Genomic DNA, 10,844 nt, shown 5'->3' with positions numbered 1-10,844 from the left:
TGGCCACGAGTGCAGCCCAGCCGTCACTCCCACCTCCCAACGCCTTCCATCAGGGCGAAGGGCTCCATCAGCAGCGCGCGGCCGCGCCCCTCTCCTATCTCGCGCCGTCCCACTCCTGACCAACGCCACCCCCATCGACCCGCCTAGCGGCACCATGACTTCCGCGATAACGCGCACGGCCAACGGCCGATCCCGCAGCCAAGGTCACCCGGCGGCAAACAACTCACCGGGCGCGAGCGGGCGACCACGTGTCTGATGTCGCCGCCGCTGCTGGTGTTCTGCTGTTTCTGCGCACGCGCTGCCGGAGCGACGTCCGGCCGACCACTGCGGCGGAGTTGGCCGCGCGCGCCGGAGGGGCCGGTGCCGCGGCGGTCGAGAGCCCAGAATGAGGTCGTTCTGGCCGGCCGGCGGCCGTGGAGAGGCAGGGGGCGGGTTGCGGTGAGCGGGTGAACACGCGCCGTGGGGAGGCGAGGTGTCAACCGCCGGCTGTCGCGCGCGCCGGGGCGCCGGTAAACGGTACGGCGGTCGGACGGGGCTTCGGCAGGCTGAGTGGTACCGACGACTGCTGACCCCGGCCGTGACCTCTGGCCCGATGCTGTCCGATGCTGTCAGCAGGTAAGCAGCTGCCAAACTGCGTGAGCGCAATGGTTTGAAGATCTGTGGTGTTTCTTGTGTAATGTTTGAGGCAAAATAACATCGGGTTGGAAATGCGATTGCAGCGATTTTAGCACTCACAACCATTTTCAAGATACGTATGCTCACGTGATATAAACAGAGGACGTGTCAGAGTAGACACTGAAAAAAGAAATTTCAAAAAAGAAAACCATTCTGCAATTATTCTGACGGGTGTCAGAATGAGTGCAGAATGTGACTATGTGACAGAATGTGACAATGTGACTAGACACAGGGTACTTGCTGAGCACAGCTCGTTGCGTATGCCTTAAACCCACCGTCCATGGTGTGCCGTCGTTCCAACGAATAATTTTCCCGTTGCATTTTCGCCGCACAGCACAGGGCTGCGGACGGCTGAACGTGCCGCAGTGTTGTTGCACGGTCGGCCCAGACCTGGGTTGATCCTCGTTGACCAGCTTCTAGCCACCCTTTCTGTCATCCGGGCCCTAGTTTGTGCCCGTGCTGGGATCCGTACCCATCACGTCCGGATGACGAGGTTAACGTCTTTCCCCTGACCAGGGAGGCGGCAGAGGTATGGTCCCTACACCTATTGATTTAACGTGTGTTCTGCGGCGCTGTTCTTTGTCCGCCATAACAGAGGCGTCCGCGCCGTTGGAGCTGGAGCCCAAACCCCGCTGGCGCGTTCAGGCGCCCGAACGCGAAGCTGGATATCGTGTTGTGATTCTCCCCTGACCCGTGACTGAGAGGTTCTAAAGCCGGTGTACCATGCTCCGAAAACATCCTCCGTGTGAGACTAGAAAAGCATTTTTCTTCCCATTCGGTCGAACGGTGTTCGGCTCGTTTAATGCGTTAATAACTGGGCAACTTTCCACTCGGCAGTGCGCAACAGCGGCATTCAGTGCGGAGCGCCACCCCTCCCCGCCCCCTCCACACGCCGCTCACCACCCGTCAACAGCGTCGAGAAAGTGTCGCCGTTTTAGAAAATTAACCAGCCGCGTCATCAGTGGGGTGGGGAGGCGGCCGGCGCGGCCGAAGCCTGTCGAATTTCACCGTCCCCGCCGGGCTGTTGCACGCTTGCGGCCGAGAGATGGTCGCGGTGACGACGATGACGGCCGGCGACTCCCTAGCAGCTGCAGGCTGCAACGACAGGTGCACTGGCGGGACGGAGCTAGAGTACGTGCCGGACAGGGCTTGCGTCGTCACAGAGCATTTCTCTTGTGGGCGCCGAAGCCGCAGAGCTCTGTGCGGTCTCAGATATTTGGCACACGCCACTGATGCAATGGTCGTTGTTGGGAGTCCAGGTCCGAGCTCTCTAAAACGCTTCGCAGGATCCCCAGCCAAGGTTGGTGTCATATTTGGAGTCCAGGTCCCAGCGCCTAAAACACTTCATGGGATACCCTGCCAAGGCTAGTGCTGTGTGTCGAGTCCAAAAACGTGGCCGTAAGGTTAGAGGCCAGACTGAATCCGAGTCCGGTCTGACTCGATTCCGGACTCGCGGGTACTGGGGTACAGGTCTCTGCGGACCGAATTATCAGCAGCAGTTCCGATCCTGCTCGCAAACATAAGATTTACGTGGCCCGCAACGCGTCTGTTCCGTCGTTTCTGAATGCATTTCGGTCCAATCCGTTAAGTCATACATTTTGTACAATTTGATTGGTGTTGGTCCGCTTTCACATTTCAGTCTCTCGTCAAACGCATTGTCAGATGCAGCTGAAAAGAACGCTCGCAATTTCAAACATGTATCAAGCCCCGTTCACGGGATCTATTACGTTTTAGATGAGCTTTGGCTTCTGCCATTCAGTACGCGCAAATGACATTTAGAAGACAATACATCACAGAGGTAAGGGGACGTCCGTAAATGAAGTTACGCGCTTTTTTGGCATTTTCCACTTCTCTTACCGCTATCTGTGTAGCCTCTGTTACGCTGAGCGGTCTCCCTTCCTCGGGTTCTGCTGTGTTTGTGTAGCATACCGAAGAAGTAACATCCGTTTGGCCCCTAAGCTAGGGGTTCGCAGCAGAAACCAAAAACGAGCGTACTGCTCGCCTTGAGAGGAGAGCAACGGTGCTCATCTTCACTCAACTCAAAAGGTTCAAAATGCAGTAGAAGAGCTGCTTTTTGGAATTAAAATGCAAATACTCTGCACTGTTTTACACATTAATGAAGGCCGCACGTCGTGTATCTCGTATGTGTTCGCGGTACCTTCTTGGTTTCTGTTGAGCCCATGGGTTTCTGAGAAAAACACAGATTATCAAAACTGATATTTTTAATGCGTATTGAATATTCCACTAATGCACCCCAATGTGCGCTTGGCAGATACCCTGCTTGGATATCTATTAGACCGTCTGAGATTTTACACGAAAATTCGCTGGTTGTGGCCTCATAATGACAGCTTTCTTATTCAGCTACGCGATACTTTAAACACAATGGGTAGCAGCGACAAGTCCCACACATGGAGATGTCAGAAACGCTTTAAGCAATAGCATTTAGCGTAAACCGCAGCTGAGGCGGTCCTCGTCCGCCGGCAACGGCGCTCGTGGGCCGCCGACAGTAGACGCTGATATTGGTCAGTCGCCACGCTGCTATCATGCAGTCGTAATCGTCTTGAGCGGGCTGTGACCCTGGGTACAAGTTCGACCTTGCAAATACAATAACGTAAGGCAAGGACAACGTGATGCTGATCCCTCGGACTGTCGCCGAGTTCACCGAAGCCAGCGCTGACGTTCTTGACGGCCCACTGGCCACTGCAACCCGCGATTCAGGTCATTCGAGCCGTTACCTGGCCCTGCATATGAAGCGCTATGTTTTCTGTTGATTTGAAGATTCCTTTTGCAGCCACTTTACCGCAGCAGATGGGCTTAGGTACACGCGCCTTGCTGATGTAAGGTTTTTATGCGCCTGACGGTATCTTCAAGTGACAGAGCGCGAGCGTGCAGATGATTTTTAGATGGCAGAGTCAGTCATGACACGCCTTCATATTCAATGGTTTCTGAGCGGCGTGGTTGGATATGCTGATGAGGAGCAACAGGTGGGCGGAGAAATCAACTCTCCCCGACATTTGGTGCACGGACCCGGGCTCGTCAAGCGCTATTGGTGAGCGGATGCCTTTCTGCTCCGCTGCCTTGTTCAATCGCCTTGACGAAAGGCCTCCGAGCCATTCTTAAGCTTGGCGAGACCCAAACTAACGAAGTGAGATGGGAAACTTTTGCTCAGTGATTTATTGTCATGTCGTTGCATACGCGTACAGCGCATATAGCTAAATCACCCACTAAGAAGCCTTGCGCGGTGTGAGACGGGCGATACGATTACAGATGTGCAGGTGCTCAGTTGTGATGTAGACTATGCCCAAAGCTAAGATAATGAGTCTGGGCACACTCGGCAACAACTCTCTTAAGGGAGCTGGAGAGGATGCCCTCCGCGAAGATTTAATGGGTGCTGGTCCACTAATGTATCCCTTCGCGCGCCGATTCTAAATAAAGAAATAGTGAAAAAATGACTTGCTTTGCAGTGATTCTGCTCAGGAAGCTCAGAGCAGCCAACCACGGAGTCAGGCTTGGTAATTTTAGTCAACGTAATCGGCGCATTGTCAGACAGGTGCAGTTTTTGCAATGGCGCCACTGCGGAAAACAGTCACAACGTGATGATACGTAACTACTACCACGTGCGTTATCCGTGAGCTCACCAATAAGCTCTTTGAAGACACGTGCGAGATGCTTTCGGTTATTTGGGTCAGTTTGGGTCAAGGGGCCAATTTGACCTCCCACGCGCTCGGGTGGGGGTCATATTGACTCCCGAAGTTTTTTCCAGTGTGGTTTCCGAGCGTTTGATATTGCCACGCCAAATTTTGCATAGCTGTAGACCAATGAATTGCGGATCGTTCAGTATAAAACAATATATCTGCCTGGTAAGGTCACTGACCAACGGCAAGCTAAAGTCAGGCCATGGATTCAGCGAAATCAATTTCTAAGGAATCGTTCCATCAATAATGCGACAAAGGCGTGTTAGACGAAACCACACATCTATGAAGGTACTTTCTCATTAACACAACAATTGAATGCACAAATTCCATTGACCCAGCGCCAGGTTTAAAGGTCAGACCAAGGTCAAGCCCAACCTGTTTATTACTCTGTGGCTTGCTGCATGAGGTAGTTTCTGGTGCTCATTTCCAATCTGTTGATAACAGAAACCGCATTGTAAATACCCCATGAACGTCAAAAGGGTCAGAATAGCTCGCTGACCTAAAATAACCCAGGTCAACATTTGTTTTTAGGAACATACTACCTAGCGTTATATTTGTCTCTTACTTAACTGCAAAAGTCAAAGAGGTCTGATATGTGTGATTTTGGTCGCTATGACCTTCAAAAGGTAAAAGTCACTGACCGCAAATGAGCATGTGACATTTTGCTTGGAACAGGTATCTAGGTTCTGGGGGCCCTTGGAGACCAACCTTGAGTTTGACCTTGGATGACCTTATTTGACCCGAAGGTCATGACCTAGCAACCTCAAAATTCGATCTGAGTGAGTTTAAATACAGGTCAACACACCCTGTAAATTTGGTGTCTCTAGTTCTTCTGGTTCCTGAGATTTCAGTGGGAATCAAATTTAGCTCCCATCCGAGCGAAGGGTATCCAACCGGCCACCCGGACTCATTTTAAAGATGGTCGTGGTGTCCTGGGGGTGATGAATAACGTGCCTGGAATGTGTGGTGGGAACAAAACATGCCTACTGCTTATGCTGTTTACCTTTTCAGCACAGACCATCGTGAGATGGCTCGACGGATTACTCCCTTCATCTGGTGGTTTTACGTGCGCGCAGTACGACCTGTTTCGGAAGTACCGCACGGAAATGTTGTATGCAGTGTTTACTCCGGGAGCAGATGGCATAAATTGTTGCTAAAAGGTTAATTCGAACTCAATATGATTGAGGTTGACTTGATGAACAAATAATATGATGAACAAATGTCCGTCCCGGTGGCTCAGTTGGTCAGAGCGCCTGGTTCCCGATTCATCCACCCGTGGCGGGGTGGGTTCGAGTCGCTCGCTCGCGCTCGCTATTTGCCCTTGACAGGTATGGCCTGCGGCCGGTGGCGGTGGGGCGATAAAGGTCAGATGACGTCAGAGGGCAAGACGGACCGTGCCGGACATTGCGGCACGTTAAGATTTCGTCTCTTAATTCTGCCTTTGCCTGGAATTGCGCGATCGGATGGTAGGGGTCAGGGCTCACGCAACAAGCACTGCTTAGCGTGAGCGCTGTTCCCAGAAATCCACCCATTCGAAGTGTTTGTATCAAATTTTTTGCCATGTGTTGTGCAAAGGTCAGTATGTTTTTATTAGCTTCCAAGCCATGGCATTTCACCATATGGATGCCATACCATAGGGTTTCATAACGTGGAGAACTTGAAGATTGTTTTGCTTATGTAAATTCAGGGCATGGAACGCAAGTTCCAATCGTCCCTTAACCGCTCCCAGATTTTGTTCTGCGGAAGAACGGTTTAGTAAGAACCATTCACTTGAAACCTTAGGTTTGATTGAGCTTTGTGGCGTCTGGCCTCAATGATCTCATGAAGTGCCATGTCCATCACTGGTGCAAAGCTAATTACAGAGCTAATTATTGCGCCGTTTCAAATCGCATGGCATCTGCCTGGCTCTTACTCTTAATTGTGTTTAATCGCATGACATCTGCTTGGCTCTTACTCTTAATTGTGTTTAATCGCATGACATCTGCTTGGTTCCCACCATTAGCTGTGTTTAATCACATAACATCTGCTTGGCTCTTACTCTTATTTGTGGGGATGTGCCACACCATAGTCCTTTGTTTTTGCTGGGCCTTATGAGTCATCAGCAATTTGTTTAAAACGTACACGTGTACTTGCGTCGTAGGACCACATGCAGCTGGTAAGTTACCTATTATTGCTCACTTATTTCTATAGTCCTAACAAATTAGATGCATTGCAACCTAAAACCATCCAATTTTTTTTCGTCCCCAAAAAACAAAAAAATCACCAATGACCGGGTGAGAATCGAATTGGTCTATATCGACTTTCGGCTCATCTTTTTGGGTATCTAAATGTTACCACTGATATTGATCACAACACTTCAAGCTGCACGTCCGTGTAACTTTCGTGGCACATTCCACCTCGGTTCAATCCATACCGTGTCGTGTTCGTGGTCGGTTTGAGAAAAAGTGACACTGTTCCTTTCCTGGTCGGCTTCTGATACAGGCATGGTTAGCACGGTTTTGAGATCCGTTTAAGAATTTTAACCAGAAAGTCTGCACTGTGCGGTCGGCTTCGCGTACTCATCAGCTATGATGACTGAAATCTGACTTCAATCCGTGAAAGTATGTGACCTGCAAACCTTGACTCACTCGGTTATTTACTTGATTAATATTTTTCTTCTCTGTCAAAATGTCTCTGTCTCGCGTTGCCGCAATCCCGGGTTGTCGAGGCCCGGACTTGGTTTTGACAAGCGTGCATGCTCTCTTACAAATGAATAGTCTCATGTTTTCAATAGCAATCCAAGGGAACTGTGAAATCATGGCAATACTTCAATGCAAAACAAACAAACAAACTGTCTGATCTGATACACTGTACGCAAACGTCATAACAATTTATGTGACACTCACTGAAACGATTAGGCTTTTTGTTGGCGAAAACTGCATGGACACACGATCAATGACTGCAATAATTGTGTAGATCCGAATTTGTGTCAGTTTGGGCACCACACACTCGGTCTGCGACCTTGCTCACAATAATGCGGGGTACTCGGTATGCATGTACTACTGGTCTGTTTCCTTTCAGTTTTCGGCCACTGCAAGACGGTCTGGTGCAGAGGCCGTATACATCTGCGCGTCGAATATTTATACTCGTGACGAAACCTTATTTCTCATAGGTAACAGCACAATTTGTGTCGTGTAGGGTAATCAGCAGCCGCCCTCACGTATGGCTTCGTGTCTCGCAAGCCCTTATTCGCGGTAGAATTTGTAGACGAGGGACGAATTTTGTACCAAATGTGACATACATAGGTAAGAGCACCGCCTGTCGTTTGTCGCCAGGCCTATCATAACAGCCACTGAATTTGGCGGCGGAGGCGGTTTGTTTTGCTGGCATGTACCTATTTGTCATTTTTACCTTTGCAAATTGAGGCACACGGCATCAATGTCGCAAAGGTGAGGTGGAGAATAAGTACGTGATGAAGAAATTCAAGGTCGTGCAGAATAAAATTGATCCGCTGTTTGATAGACTTGACGACATTCAATGCACTTCACTCCTGTTTGCCGTAGGTTTCGTGCAGCTAAGATTTTGATACTAAATGTATGATGATACCCACGTGAAAAGGGCTTCGAAAAAGTGCAGCTTTAATAAGAAGTGCTGCCATGAATGACCGTGTCTTTCCGGATGCCCTCATGACGCTATAGACCACTTGTTGCATAGTGGGCGCGGTCAAGTATGTCGTCATGCGTTTCAGGATGGAAGCCCGTGACGTCTGCGAGCCGATGATGGAGCGTCACGGTGACGTCACGCCGCCGACCACGTGCGCGGAGCGTCGCTGCGCGTGCTGCCCGCGTGCCTGCTGGTCCTGTTGCAACTTCTGCCACTGGTTCTGGGAGTCGTGGCACATCTTTTACTGCTGCCTCGGCTGCTGCTGCAACTAACGTGGCGGCCGGCGGACGGCACCACCGAGACGACACTGCAGCCGATTAAGGCACCGCCATATATTTCGGCCTGGCGTGACCCCTCCCCGTGATGCCGAGGACCAAACCCCAAGGCGAGCGCGGCAGGGGTGACGGGACGGTGTGAGTCGGGGTGCGTTAGGGGAGGACTCCGAAGGATGGGGACGAAGGGGCGCCGCCCGTCGAAGGACGGGGACGAAGGTGGGCGGCTCGTCGAAGTACAGGGACGAGGGGGCGCCGCTCGCCGAAGGATGAGGATAAAGGGGCGCCGCTTGCCGAAGGATGGGGACGAAGGGGCGCCGCTCGCCGAAGGACGAGGACGAAGGGGCGCCGCTCGCCGAAGGACGGGGACGAAGGTGGGCCGCATGGACGGGACGGAGGCCACGCTCGATGCCGCAGTGCGGTGTCCTCCTGCACTGGACACAACTCGTGGTGTACTTGGCGGGGCTTGCGCTCTCGGGGTGTGAACGGAGCGAAACTGCCGAGGTGTAAACCACTGCGTGCTCATGGACTAGCATACTGACCCGTAATCGCGTCGAACCGATTTTCGGACATCCTGTTGACACCAGGTGGTAAACTAGCTCGGAAGGGCCCGTTTTGAGGAACGCTGTGATGTCTCTCTGCTGCATCTGTACCCATTTGCTATCGACTTTATGAGCAAAGTTGTGTTCTGTACGCTTCTCTACTTCTGGATGTTTCTGAACATCTCTGAACAATGTGCATCGTTCTCCCTGTGAAACAACAAATCCTTTAAACTGAGTGTTTGTACTGTAATGGACTTGCAGGACATGTGCCCGATGCAACAGTCTGTGGAGCTTGGGATCGAGAAGACTCAGGACCTTCAACAAGAAGATTAGGAGATTGGGTCTGCCTTGACAACCGTCTTAAAGTTAGAGACATTTAAAAGTTGCATAACTCGTTCTGCATATTCTCCTCGGTCATTTGACACGCGTGTTATTGCCAAGAGTTTTCTCCTTACGCTGTATTAACTCCACAAAGTTTTGGCCTCAGCAAAGCACGATGTCATGGAAACGCTGCCGCTGCAGGGTGGCATTCCGCAAGCGTGTAACACGCCAGCATCTTCGGAATCCGGTGGCCGAAGGCACGAGAACGTCAGGTCGCGACGCCTGCCAACTGGCGCCCAGATATGTGACCGCAATTTGTGATATGACCGCGTGTCTAGACTGTTATCAACAAATGAGCCATCTGGTCGGGATATGAGTGCAAATCTCTAGCGCGCTGCGACCATAACCCGTCGAGTACCATGGTTACGCTACTGAGCTGATCAGGATCCAACGCAGCTCAGTGGTAATGACCCGTACCCAGGAAGAACAGTGTCACGAATGAAGAACTGTATTAGCGTGTGGATTTCATCAGTGCCATCTCTGACCTAGAATGGTCGGTATGAACGATGGGTTGAGCTTTGTATGCCAAAACTACTAGTCAATACATGCGAAGGGCGAAAACAAAAAGCAAATGAAGCGTTGCAATAGGTCATAAAGAAAGGCCAGGAATAATGTGCTGGATTTCAGACCGTGAGAGTAATAGCGCCTGGACAGCTCAGACTAATAACGGGTGTAGAAATGGCCCATAGCCTTTCCGGCATCTGGTGACCAAAATGCAATGCGGCTACTGCTCTCCGCGACATCCATTGAGTGAAATCTAAATTAGAGGAACGCTAAACTAAGGCCAAGCTGCCAAACTTACGCCAAGGTTCATCAGCCTCGTCCGAATTACGGGCCCCGTGCTAGGCGGGTACGCTGCGGTGGTGCTGTCGGTTACGCCCGTGTTTTAGTCGCTAGCGTTGCAACTGAAGACGTGGGTAGAGAGTATAATTAGCAATATGCCCGATGTTCTGCGTTGATGAGCTTTGCTGCGTTTGTTCTTGCAGGATTATACAACGTGTTTTGATCCACTCAATTCGTCAGCGTTGCGTGTGAACTGAAGGAGTTCATTCAACAATACGGGGCCCCATCCTCGATGCATTCGAGATCAGTGCCGCGAAGGTTCCCAACGCACTTGGTGACGCTGCAACCACAGCCGGAGTTCAATTCAAGCTAGCGGCACTTGTTTACAAGACAGCAGGGACGCGCTACGGTGGTGCTGTTGAACGCAAGGTGACCTGTCGTGCGGTGGAGTCGCTGGACAACCGCAGCTCTGGCGGCGCTCAACTAGATCAGCTCTGACATCCTCTGGGTCACATCACGCCAATGATAGTTTAGATTGGTGTCGGCCGGTTATGTGCAGTGAACAATTGGTTCAGCGCGAAAGTTGCTGACATCACCCTCTGTTCGCTATTGCCCCGTACTCTCCGCAAATTCTCGTCTTATTCCCGTTCTGAATGAGTACGCCCGGTGCCCGGCGCTGAGCTCTCCCGAGATGTTTCCGGACAGACCTTCGCACAGTATTTTTCGTAAGCAACACTTCAGAAAGTATGCAGTCGTAAAGCACGTCTTCGGACCGACATCTTCGTAGAAGCAAAATTTCGTGAGAACAAATTCAAGTGACACAAAACTTCACATCCGCAAGTTTACGTGTTGCA

At 51.2% G+C, this 10,844-nt stretch overlaps 1 long non-coding RNA gene across 1 annotated transcript; it reads left to right on the top strand.

The window, feature by feature from the left end:
* Positions 1 to 233: 233 nt before the first annotated feature.
* LOC119094623 (uncharacterized) lies at positions 234 to 9,752 on the top strand. Its single transcript, XR_005093774.1, has 3 exons — positions 234 to 615; positions 7,431 to 7,521; positions 8,098 to 9,752. It is a non-coding gene; the product is annotated as an uncharacterized LOC119094623 (long non-coding RNA).
* The last annotated feature ends 1,092 nt before the right edge of the window (positions 9,753 to 10,844 follow it).

This window comes from Pollicipes pollicipes, unplaced genomic scaffold (assembly GCF_011947565.3).
Source record: "Pollicipes pollicipes isolate AB1234 unplaced genomic scaffold, Ppol_2.1 Scaffold_4002;HRSCAF=4701_pilon_pilon_pilon, whole genome shotgun sequence".
Classification (NCBI taxonomy): Eukaryota; Metazoa; Arthropoda; class Thecostraca; order Pollicipedomorpha; family Pollicipedidae; genus Pollicipes; species Pollicipes pollicipes.
The sequence above is the reverse complement of the archived record's forward strand: the minus strand, read 5'-3'. Positions and strand labels throughout refer to the sequence as shown.